General features: G+C 36.3%; 2 protein-coding genes and 1 long non-coding RNA gene across 6 annotated transcripts in view; 2 read left to right on the top strand and 1 right to left on the bottom strand.

The window, feature by feature from the left end:
• The window catches only part of LOC118743434 (amphiphysin), a 150,181-nt gene that overhangs the window by 50,931 nt on the left and 85,697 nt on the right, over positions 1 to 13,553 (bottom strand). The gene's annotated exons all lie outside the window — the stretch shown is intronic.
• Positions 1 to 13,553, top strand: part of LOC118743437 (rhythmically expressed gene 5 protein-like) — a 243,331-nt gene that overhangs the window by 184,127 nt on the left and 45,651 nt on the right. The gene's annotated exons all lie outside the window — the stretch shown is intronic.
• Positions 1,924 to 2,817, top strand: LOC118743443. The gene is made up of 2 exons (XR_004993466.1): positions 1,924 to 2,025; positions 2,109 to 2,817. It is a non-coding gene; the product is annotated as an uncharacterized LOC118743443 (long non-coding RNA).

Below are 13,553 nucleotides of genomic sequence, written 5' to 3'. Positions count from 1 at the left end.
ATTTAATTGACCTTGTTGCCTATTTTGTGGCTTTTTTCTTTGGCTGGTAAAAAAAAAACAAAAACTTGTTTATGCGTACAAACAGACACAACTGCGTAAATATAGTGTATGAAAATGTATGTATGTATGTACATATGTACATTGAAGTAGTTATGTATGTATGTACATAAGTGTATTTTTTTTACATTTCTTTCACAGCACGTGTTGCTGTAGGCACACTTCATTTGATTGCCCCAGCAGAGGCCGTGTTAATTTAATTTATTGTTCCGGCAATGAACAAAACTACAAACATATCAAAGTGTAAATACATATACATAAAAGATCATGTCGAATTTTCATACTCAGACAATAAAAAAAAATTTAATTTCAAGTTTTACAGGTAAAACTGAAAGTCGGCGAATATTTTATATTGTTTTTATTGAGTAGGTACTTGCAAAATACATTGAACAGGTAAGGTATCAGTAGAGCAGTTAATTTCATTTATTTTCAAATTATTTGGTCTCGAAAATGTAAAATATATTTAATTTTTTCTCACAAAAAATCTAAATTGTTAAAATGCATTTTCATGTGAAACCTTTTTCCATACAAAACAAGCGATTGAATATCTTTTGAAAATTTATAAAAATTAAATTGGGCGAAAACCCAAAGCAAAGAAGCCAAAAAAAGTAAAAAATTCAACAATGAACTGCGCTCTGGAGAGACAATACCTGAAAATTATTGTACCATGGAAAATGAGTATTTTTTCAGGAGAGCAATGTTGTAAAAAATTTTGTTGTCATTAGGAAAACGTGTGGCATTCGACACTTGGTTAAAGCCAGTATCATCTGCTTCCAAGAATACCACAAAAAATCAGATGTTTGCTTAAAACGATAATATGATGAAATGCGTGATCTGGACAAGAAGATTGACAAGAAAGTAAAACATGCATTTTCAAAGGGTTAAGTGTAGATAACATCAAACACCTTTTGCACCGTGCAAGGGCAACATTTTTTGGTAGAAATGAAATCACCATAAGTGTAAATGAGCTTTTTTATATGCAATTGCTAACGCACCCTTTTTTAAATTTGTGAATAAATTAATTTCATATACATGTGTACGTATGTATGTATGTAGTTAAATCCAAGTATTCGATTGTTTTAGAATTAAAATATATTTTATGAATAAACTCAAAAGCCGTTTAATATTAAATGGAAAAAAATGTAACTTTAGTTGAAAAATTAAACAAAAAAGTAAATTATGTCTGCCGCCACTATCTAAATGTGTGTATAGGTATGTACAAATGTATGTAAGTACTTTTGAATGAGCAAATATATGAATACAATGCATTTGCACTTGAACTTCCACGCAAACAGCATCAACACTCGCGAGACTGTGTGTTTTCAAGTGTAGTGGAACATTGATAACGCAACAACAGAGTTTTTTTTATAGTTTAATTTCTATTATTCTTGCGCGGCAGATTTGCGCTTCAACTGAGTGATAGCTAAATAAGTAACTACACACACAGTGGTGCAGTTGAAAAAATGCGTTAAAGTGGCAAACAATGACTGGTGAACAAAGTTCTACTTCGCTGCCAACCACAACCACTCCTCCGCTGAGCTGAAGCCGCCAACTCACGCAGGCTTGCAGACTGGTCGGGAACACTTGTCGTTCTGCATGTATGTAAATACATACATATACATACATATGTACGTACATATATTGCATGCGGTTGGATAAATTAACTCGAATTTCAAGTTGCTATAATAATATTGCACTTGACGAATCAAGTCGACGACATACATACATACATACATACATACATACATTTGCAATGGAAACCACACCTTTTAAAATTTAAATATATGTACATATATAGCATGCATACATACAGATGCTCTCATAACTTGAATAACGGCGCACATGCATACATACATACATATGTACGTAAAAATCGGTGCGTGCGGCTTTACTTGTGGGAGTTTGCAGTGGGAGTCGGCGGCGCACACACTTGCTCTCGAAGATGGAGAAAAAGTTGGCGGGGAAGCGGTAGGTAGCCTAGCAAATAGCGAAATAAAAATCTGCTTATAAAAGCAAAATCAAATTAATAAAAATCAATTGTTGTACAATAGCACAAATCTGCTTGTCTGCCTAGCGGCGTTGATTTGAAGTGAAGTGAGCGCTAGCAGCTGAGACAGCTGCCGTGAAGCGGGTGCAGGTGGTTGGTGTAGGGCGCGTGGGAAGAGTGGTGTGCCGACGGACATTTGTTATTATCGGAGATGATGAGAGTTGAATAGAGCTAGAATTCGTCGCCGTTTATTTAAACCGAGCTTACACCCTGACGGCGTCGAATCAACGCTGATGGAATTTATCTTATACGAGTATCTTACGAAAATTATGAAAGGAGATACAGTTTTTTTGTCAAAATACTTGATGGCAATACAATTTTCAACTCTCTGAGGCCCACAGTGCATTGATTGGAACGCAGTGGAAGAAGTCGGAGAAGAAGCAGAGCAGCAATGGTGGTTGGCTGACTTGCAGACTGGCTGACTGACTGGTTGTTGTTGTTGCCCTCTTGTGCCAGTTGTCGTTTATTAGACTCATAGATGACAACAGATGTCTTCGACTTTCCAACAATCGGTTGCGTATCTGTTTTTGGAAAGCGAAAACGCCCACAAGTGATATCGCAACTCGCAATATGGCAATTGATGTTATGAAAAAAAATGCTAGTTTTTATGCTAGTTGCTGCCATTGCGGTATTGTGTCACCGACCGTAAATGCGTGGTATTGTGAGGTTTGCGTGGAGCAGCCCAGTGGAGGAAAAAAGAATCATTTTGCCACGAAAAGAAGGAAGTTAAAATAAATAAAAATCAAAATAAGATAAAATAATATATGTACATAGAGAGCAAAGCAAAACGAAATAGAAAACATAGAATAAAAATTGGAATAAAATAAAAAACAATTGGTGCTTTATTTATTTTGATAAGTGATTTGCATCCCTGCATCGATAAGTACATCGATTTTTGATTGAAGTTTAAGCATTGATGAGGGGCCACACCCAGACCTCAGGAACTCATGTCGAAGAAGACTGAAAATGCCATGTAAATTCTTTTATTCCAAACCTATTCATCATCTTCATAATCTTTGCTTTTCAATTGAATTAAGAATTTATGTAAAATTTTCCCGCAGATTTAGGAGTCTGTGAGACCCCATATCCACGCTAGTGGTACCAAAAACTATGTCCATACTTAAGGACTAAAAAAACGATACCTTGAACATTGATTACACTGGTTTACAACAAAATGTTCTATGGATGCCACTATCCAATTCCTATGTAGAATTGCTCGGTGTTTAAGTTTGATTTTTTTTAATTTTTTCATTAAAACAAAAAAAAAAACTGGAATGATTAATTAGTCCGAAACTATCAGACCAATCGGAAAGTGATGTATATATGGTTTATGGAGAATTTCATTAGCTTTTATTTGCCGTATTTCATATTAAGATTTTTAAATTGGTTCGGAAGATATACGTGATTAAATGGAACCAATTTTTGCTTTAAGCTAAATAACGGCAAATTGCAAATATCCCGAAAACGTTTCCATAGAAAAAAAAATTAACCTGATTTTCGGAATCACCGAGCAATTCTACATTGAAACTGGATTGTGGCGTCTGGAGAACAAAAACCAAACTAACATTCATGATCCAGTGTTATTGGAAAAAACGATGCACCGAATGTCGATGTTTCGCTTACATCCCTAGTTGACATAGAATCTTAACCATTTTCAAAATTTTTAGTCTTTAAACGACACACACTGTACACTCATGGACAAAAGTATTGACACAGAGAATTTTTCGCAAAGTATGCAAAGCTTTTTATTACAATTTCTTACCGCAAATTTTTTATAAAAATATAGTTCTTACTACAACAAAAAAACATAAAAATAAAATCTCTAAACTTTGTGCAAAACTCAGAAAAATTCAATAAATTTGCAACGTTCTAAACCAGGACTGCTCAGCGCAGGAACGGAGTTCTGCCAGCGTTGGGCAATCATCGTTCTAAACAGATTTCTTAGAAAAATTCTAAGTATGTATGCACTTTTATAGCCTATTCAATTTTAGCATAAGCCAGCTTGAAGTTGTTTTTTGGCAATTTTTTTCACGCAGTTTCTTCCATACAAAGTATGTTCGACAATTTTTTTTGTATGGAAAAAGTTTGCATAACGCAATGTTACTTTTGTTCGGCAGAGTGTGTTCGAATAAAGAGTAATAAAACACATTTTTTTTTATTTCGATTGATTTTCCAATGCACGATTTTCCACTCAATTGATCATACGCCAGTCGTTCCAACAAATGGGCAACAGCTACATTACTACCCACTCAGCCAGCAAACTAGCCAGTCCATCAGCTCGCCAACCAGTCAGTCACCCATCCAGTCAACCGCGCGAATAATCCAACGAATAAACAAAACTCGAACATTAGTTCAGCTTGCTATTTGCTAATTCAATTGAAAAACCATAACAATTTATTGGCATTGTATATATGAGAGTAAATACATACATATATGTACATATGTAAATATGTATGATGACCATATGTATGTACCAACATACATACGTACATAGGCTCGGAAACCAATCGAATCGAATCGAACCACATCACATCACTGAGCTCATCAAAATTGACGAATAGTGATGCAACATACTGGGGGAAAAAAAACAAAACAATAACAACTAAAATCAAAATATGTAACAATTTTCAATGCACTGCAAATTATGAGCTAATAAAAGTGATACGCACAAAATGTTGAACTGAATTATTATAAAAATAGCAGGTAGTGAAGTGCATCATATTGCACCATTGGGGGCATTCCTACTACGTACGAGTAAATATGTGGGTAAGTAAACATGTGTGTGAGAGTGTATTTACATAAGTCGCTAAGTAGAAATTGAATTAAGTTTAGCTGATTATGATGTACTCGAAAGCTGAGAAATAGAGAAAACAAAGATGTTTGGCGCTGCATTTTGAGAATTTATTTATTTATTCTTCCTCATCAATTTATTTATGCATTTAAATATTTATTTGTTTTACCGACCACACTAACTTTTTAGAGTGTCCAACTCTGACTGTGTTCGCTTGTGACGCTATTTTTAAATCGCACTACGCCGGCCATTTGCTGTTTTGTTGGCCAACCAACACCCATGGCTAGGGGTATGCATTCATAACCACCACACATATGTACATACATACATTTTTATTTACAAATTATTTTTGGGGGACAACAACAAAAAAAAAAAGCATCACCTACACACGAGCAGAGCGCGATTCTTGCGTTGATCTCTACAAAGTTTAATAAAAAGTCCTGCACATACGTATGTACATAAATATGCAAATGTGTGTGTGTGTTCATACATATGCATATCAGTGAAATATGTATGTATGTATTAAAATCGTGGCCCTATTTGCCGGGAACTCAGCCATGTGTAAATAGTTACATTTATGCTTACAAACATACGTACATACAGTATTGGCCAATACAATAGCGCCGCCATTTCAAAGTGATATTGTTTGCCACTCATGTTTATTTATTTATATTTAGGAATTTTCAATTAAAATACAGTTCATTCTCTAACAAAGCTTATATATGTAAACCCAAGTTTAAAACTTTTTAATAGACTACAAAAAGTTCAAAAAATTTTTACCCAAATTTTTTCTCAGTAGTGTTCGAATTTTTATGAGTACACAGCTTTATAGCCCATTCAATTTTAGTCAGGCAATGTGTAAGTTTCAACTGGCTAAAAATTGCCGTTGATTTCTTAGAAGTTTTTTCGCCGAAGGGGTTTCCTCCATATAAAAATCAATTGTGTTTATTCGTCATATGGAGGCAAATGCGACAAAAATAATCTAAAAAATCAACGGTAATTTTTGGCCACTTGAAACTTGCACATTATCAGTTTAAAACTGAATGGGCTATAAAACTGCGTAAATACTAAAAAAAAAAATCTAACACTTTGAAATGGGGGTGCTATAGCTATGGCCAATACTGTATGTATGTTAAAGTTTTTCTTTTCTTTTAGTTGCGCGATTTGCTGCTCATCACTGCATTGCGAATGCGAATTCAAGCACTTTTGCTGCGCTAAATCTAGAAGACAATTGAGTTTGTTGCATTCTATCTTGAAATCTACTACGTTCATAGTGCAATCGTTTTTTTTTTTGGCTCTCCCCCCCCCCCGCCCCCTTAACTCTCCGCACTTCATTCATTGTGTGTCTGATTTGAAAGTTACTGCATTTACATTTTTGGGTTTTTCCCTTTAGGGCAATTCATATTTTCAGCAGCTCCGATGCTCGGCTCCTCCTCTGCTCAGTGGAGTGTGTCCGATCAACAATCAGTGTTGCTTTTTGTTGTTATTGTTTATACATATATTGCAAACAAGTGTTTCTTTATATTGGCCATACACTCTTCTAGAAGCTAGAATCATACATTCTGAGAACTTTTGATAATTGTGAGAAGTGGCGCTACGGCTGAGTGAAGTTGCACTATACTTATATTTAGCTTTATTTGGCAAGTCATGAAATTGATGAATTGACTGATGATTCAATTTTAATGAGCCAAGTGAATGAAAAAACTAATTTATTAAAAACCTCAAATAATCTTAAATGTTTGGTGAAGTTTGGTAAAAGTTCCAACTATTCGTGTGATCATTGCTCAGACAACCAGGTTAATATTTCAGTAATTTGGTAATGAAAGTGTGGACTAAATGAATCCCGCCTCTGTCGGCCGCAGAACTAATAGCTATGTATCTATCGCGTTATTATTGAAATACATATTTAAGTGGACCCTGGTAGGCTACACTGAAAGAAATAAAAAGGTCTAAAAGGAAATTCCTCTAGTCTCTCATTCTTCTTGTGCAGTAGCCATCTCTTTAGTTTTTCGTTCCCTTAGTTTCACCAAATTTAAGAAAACCGAAGACATATTGCCGTATAATACTTGCCTTCCACTGCTTTGGGTCCTAACGCTTTAGATGCCACTTGGCTCTCAACGAATATTTGTAGTGATTTTTCCTCATACAGCCTTACTATTCGGTATTAGACAAGCAATCATCGTTATGGCAAAGATCTTAGCGTGAAAGATATTGAAGTCGTCAGGCTGGCGATATGATACCTGATCTGAATCTCCTCTGAAAAGAGACCAGTACCAGCTCCTTTGTCTATCTTTGAGCTATGAGCTCTTCATACACTTCACTTTACACTTATTCTGGGACCTGTTGGAGAATCAACGGCCTATGCAAAAAACGAAGCAGCGCTCCTTAAGAGTAGGTTTTTAGATACTATGCATCATCTAATCTAGGAGAACGTACTAAAGCTTTCTGATCCTGGTCCTATTTAATGGCAATTAGATTCCTTCCTCATTTGTTTGCGTTCGACTAATGTTTTCTGGCAGCGACAAGTTTTTTTGCAAGGGTTTTGATAGAAAACTCTCTCGTTAAAGTATTTTAGTGACATCGGCCCATTGATAGGAAACGAGGTTTTTCACCTCAAATTATTCATTAAATCGGGTGCAAATGACCTCGGCAGCACGAGAAGCTGGAGCGTTTGCAAGGAGCTTTCCTCATTTGCAGTTAGCTCCTGCCAGGATAAAGAAACTGCACCTTCGTTCCTGAGAGAGATCAATGCTTACTTAGCTTCATGCGATGCGGATTTTGGCACACGGTACTTACATATATATGTATGTATGTAGGTATGTACATATTTTGATTCTAACATTTCTCGTTTAACCTAAAATGGCGATATGACAGACGCAATCGACAACGGAGGCTGACACAAATAGCGTCGCTACTTCAGATGCTGGCCGATTTCTTCGGCAATATGTATTTCGGAAACAAACGACAGAGAAAAATTGTTGATTTGCATTGCAATCAGCGATGTACAGAATTTTTCGGTATTTATCAGTAACACATCAGCCACTTTTCCGCTTATAAATCAACAAAAGTAAAAAGCAACCGAAAGCAAATGAAGAGTGAAAAACGTTTGCGTTTTCCGCTTGTGGCGCAGTTGAACGAACGTAAAAGACCTGGCCGAGGAGGTGTCGGCGAATATGTATGTGCATATGTATGTATATACACACCTGTAAATATCACGCTTTCCGCGTTTGGTTTACAACTTTATCTCTTTTTTTTATTATTTTCCTGCTTGGCACTTAAATTGGCAGAGAGACAGACAAAAGTGTTCGCTATAAAATCGGCAGTGAAAATCAATTTCGATGTAACGAAATTGGCAGTCAGCGCCGGTTGAAAAATGGCAAACAACAACCGCTATCAACATCATAAACAGCAGCAACAACAACAGTGGATAGAGTAATGGCGGCGCGCTGCTGCAGAAGAAGTTCAATGTGCAACAAGCAAGTTGACGAAATTAGCTGCCAATAAAATGCCGATCGGGTGGCACCCCGGTGGGCATCAACTTATACACATCTACACACATGTAAGCTCTCCAAAGCACATGTCATATGCATCTACATATACATATGTACATACATATGTATATGAGCGTGTTTTGGCGCAACGACTGACGACTGAAGCGGCGAGTGGAGTGCAGCGCTGATGGTTGCCATTTAAAAATAGCAGCCACTAATTGAGTTGCGCGCCGGCGGCATCCCAACACACAACAACACAGCGCAACACAACCGCACCCAACGAAATCCAACGACACCGAATGGGCTCCACACCAAAGCAAGCCATTAGCCAAAAGGCGAGAAAAACTGCCACCAAACCGAAATAGTGGCAAAATGCGGGAACCCAACAGCGATTGCGAGAGAACTGCCGGGGGTGGCCGGGGCTGGGTGTGAGGTTGAGACTGAGGTTGAGGCTGAGACCGGCAATGCGTACATGGAACCATAAAATTCTATACCATAGACAGGCAGATTGAATTTATTTTGGCATTTGCACTGTTGCTTCAGTTGCCAAAGTTTATTGAGCAAACGAAAACAAAAAGGAAATGGAAGGCAATGAATGGAAAAAAATCAAAATCGAGCAAACATTCGTGGAAAGAAAATCTGCTTAGAAGTTGAGGAAATAGTGATCCTAGATACTGTGGCCAACCAAAGCAACGAAGACGATGACAAAAAAAAAGCAAAACCGAAAAACTTGCGGTCGCTGATCGTTGATCTATTTTTGGATTGACTGTCGCCAGCGTCATCGCTGCTATTGTCCGCGAATGGCCGACCGAACGATGCAAGAATGTCGCCGCTCTTCTCCGACGTCTTTGTCAAATGGCCAACCAAAATACCGCTGTTTTCTAAAGAAAAGTAGATGTGAAAATCTAAAAAAAAAAATACTGTATGTAGGTTAGGGTGGTCCAAAACTGCATGTGAAAAAGTAAAGTCGGAATTTTAATGCCGCCACCCCTAGGATTGTTCTATACCAAAAAAAGATATACCCCTATATTTTATCTTGAAATCAAAAAATATTTAGGGAGTGCTCAATGCGCTCAAAGTTATTTAATATGGGGAAAAACAACTTTTCATAGAAATGGTATAGAATTCTTGAAAATCAATATTTTTCGAAAAAAGATTCCCAACAATAATACCCAACTGTTTCTTTGACCATTTTTTCATGGTAACATGCAATAGTGGACCAATAAAAAAATCTTTACTATTAAAAAATGGTTAAATAAACAATTGGATATTAATATTGGAAGTCTCCTGAAGAAAACCAGAGTTTTCGGATCGAAAAATATTGATCTTCAAGAATTCTATACCATTTCTAAGAAACATTGTTTTTTTCCCATATAAAATACATGGAAAACTTTGGGCGCTTTGAGCACTCCCTAAATAATTTTTGATTTCATAATGAAAATAATAGGAGTATAATTTTTCGGTATAGAAAATTGCGACTTTGCTGTTTTTGGACCACTCTAATGTAGGTGCATATTTCATTTCGAAATAAAAAAAAAAACAGGGAAAGCAAAGTACACAGCAAAATTAGAGAGCATTGATTTGGCCTGACGCAACTGGTAGCGGAATATTCATAGAAACAGCTGAAATAAATCCAGCACCTCGTCTGCAAAATTTATTGAAAAGCGTTCAATATATGTGCATATTTTCTTACACAGACAAAGTCAAGTGCAGTTAGTGCCTGACTGGATCTTTGGAGTTCTCGACAGCCAAGGGGTAACTGTAGTCATTTGTCTCTGCATTTTTTTTTTTTTTTGCAAAAGCTCTTTAAAATCGCTGTTTCCAGCATCATCACATTTTCGAATCTCAAAACTTACGAAAATTTCGCGATTTTTTCGTTGCCATATTTTTCTTTTTTATTTTTGATTTTATTAGTTTCTTCTAAAATACCAAACACCCTTCCGCCGATCGCTCTGCCTCAGCTAACTGTGTGCCATATGTTTTCGGTGTTCGCAATAAATGCTGAACGTTTTTGTTGGTACCTTTCGTGTATGAAAAAATAAATATGTGTTGTTGTAAAAGACAATTTATTTCTTCGAAAAGAGACGCATTTTATATATGTACATGTGCACCTACATTTAGTGTGTATGTATCTGGCACTAGCGATTAGAATAGATATTTTTATATACAGTTATTTCATACATACATACATACATGTGCATATACAGTTAGGTATATAGCAAATTGGTACACATGCACAAAATGTCTGCTGCTCTAAAAATTATGAAATCTTTTAGAAAATGCTTACAGGAACTTTTATAAATAAATTTATTTAAAGGCAATACTTGTTGTAAAATCATAATTGATGACGGAGGAATTTTTAAAATCTATTAAAAAAAATATGACTAATGAACATTGGTTTCAATAACGTAGGCGAATTGAATACTTGAAGAAAATGTCATAGTTAGTACATAAATTTCAATTTAAATTAGTTCGGCAGCCCACTGGGTCCAGCGGCTGGTTTATTGCCCATGTCAGGTAGTTCCAGAGAGGTCCACTTATATGTCTACATATTTGACTTCTTCAGCAGATAGTTATTCATGTAGTCCCAGTCCTGTCATAACTCTAAAAACAAAATACCCATACCCAGATTGACAAGAGGTCTTCACAAAAGTCGGAACGGCTGAAGAATTTTGCTTGATAAAAAAAAATGCCTTGTAGAGCAGTGGTTTGAGCCCAATTAGCACCAATCAATGGGTGTTACCATGCTACAACGGCGGTATGGCGTTAGGACACAATATAGCCACTAGGTCGCGGTGCTCACCTCTTCAATTTATCTACCTAAGGTGTTAGGATGGACGACAGAATCAATTACCACCGCAAGGGGGTTACCTGATAGGGAGTCCCCTTTTGAAGACTATAGTTTTATATAAACTGAATGGACAAGGCTTCTCAGGCGATTTGGCAATCATCGTAACAGGATGGCATAATGAAACTTTGGCAATTCTCGATAAAAAAGATGAAATAACTCGAGCTTTTCAATTAGCGGCGCATCTCGAAAAATCTATACCTCTCCGATACACCAGTTTTACATAAGGAAGGTCATAAACAACTGAACAGTTCCGTGCACCTGAGTAGGTATAGTGTTTGCGTCGAAAACAAGAGAGTTGTCAGAAATGATTAATTAACTTCTCAGAAATTATCAGGGCTATCGAAAAGTGATGTATATGTTACCGGCCGAACCCGATCTTAGGACAAACTAGTTTTACCTAGGCTAAACTAGATCAGGGGCCATAGTACTTTTGCGCAGAACACCTTTCCCTCGGCCGCACTTCAAAAAAAAAAAAATAACCCTCATCACTCCAACTCCAGCTACGCAGTTGGAAGGATATATAGGAAAAGAGTCTCTCTCGTCTGTCCTTCTACTTGAAATGTTTTGCGATTTTAATAAAAATAACTTCGGGTCATTCTAGTACAACGAAAACTATATAAATCCAAGCTTCAAACTTTGTGCAACATTTAAAAAAGTTCTGAAGAACGTTTCATACTTTTTATTCAGCATTTTCAAAATACAAGAAAAAATAAAAGAAACTTATTTTGATCGGTTTTAGCTATGTATTACTTTTGTTTATTCGATGGTTAACATTTTTATACCCGAGCTCACTTGTGCAGAAGGGTATTATAACTTTGTTCACATAACGGTTATTTGTAACAGGCAAAACGAATTGAGATAGATATAGACAAATGTATACGCAAATGAACAGAATGAAAAGAGAAATCGATTAAGCGGCGATTGTCTGTCCGCCCGTCCGTCTGTGCACACGATAACTCGAGTAAAAATTGAGATATCTTAATATCGGACAATAACCACGCCTACCTCCCATATAACGGTAATTTTCAGAAATACGAAAACTGAGATATTTTAGTAACTACTGAAGATTATTCGCTCAAAATTGATATTTACAATAATTTTTAGACGAAAAATAAGAGTATTATGAATTTTTGGAAAATAGGCGTAGCCACGCCCACTTATGGTTACATGTGTATATCCCGAACTTAGACTTTCTTACATGTTTTATAAAAGTTTAGCGCATTATTTAAAGGCTAAACTATGTCAAATTCAGTGGCATTTGTCGTCAAATAAATTGTCAAATGGGATCAAAAAGCGGTTTATAGATTGATTTAGATCAGGATAGGCCTTTAGTCGTGTACATGCACTGCGAAATCGGCTATCTGTCAGTTATTGGCCCATAATATCATTGGTAAAGGTATGGATAAAGGAGATAAAGATGTGTCAAAATATGTAGCCAAATCTTGACATCAAAATATGACATAGTGAAAACCAATCTTAACATGCACCATATAAATCTATACTTCAAACTTTGTACAAAAATTATAAAACTTAAAAAATTTTTACCAAAATCCCCCAAAAATTTCACACCTTTTAAGTAAAATTTTTGGCATGCAGTTTTATAGTAGGGTGTATATGAATGAGTTTATAAAAGGGGGCGTGGCACAACCCGTAGGCGTAGAATTTTGTATCAGCTATAACTTCGAAACCATAAGTCACATGAACTTTAAATTTGGTATACAGACATATCTATGGTAGGTGCTTATAATAAGGTATATATGAATGAGTTTATAAAAGGGGGCGTGGCACATCCCATTAAATTTTATAAAATATATTAAATATTAAATTAACAAAAGCGTTATAACCAAAACTGGTCAACATAAGGCGTTTCTATTATTGCCACCAGTGCAAATTACAAATCCCGAAAAGAACGGGGTGCTTGGCAAATAATGCCGGGATTTTCGGGACTTAAAAATACCGGGATCCCGGGATTAAAGTTCCTACTACATGCACATGTATCTCTACATACATATGTACATATGTATATAGGTATGCTTTACCAATAAATTTTGGTGCAGCTCCTAAAACCTAAAAAACCATTTTCCATCCACATAAACTGTTGCTGATCAAAACGAATCTTTCTGTATCGACTGTATTGGAATAAAATTAAAAAAAAAAAACAAAAACAGGAAGTTTGCTGCCTTGCCTTCATCGTCGGTGCATCAATGAGTGTAATGACACTAACAACAACAAAAAATGGCGCAGACCCATCGAGCGCACTGCCGCAACCGGGAGCACAACCCGAGAAATACATATGCACCGCGGCAGGCGGGGGGG

Source organism: Rhagoletis pomonella, unplaced genomic scaffold (assembly GCF_013731165.1).
Source record: "Rhagoletis pomonella isolate Grant_MI unplaced genomic scaffold, Rhpom_1.0 Rhpom_scaffold_00007, whole genome shotgun sequence".
NCBI classification, from domain to species: Eukaryota; Metazoa; Arthropoda; class Insecta; order Diptera; family Tephritidae; genus Rhagoletis; species Rhagoletis pomonella.
Note: the sequence above shows the minus strand (reverse complement) of the source record. Positions and strands in the feature narration are given on the sequence as shown.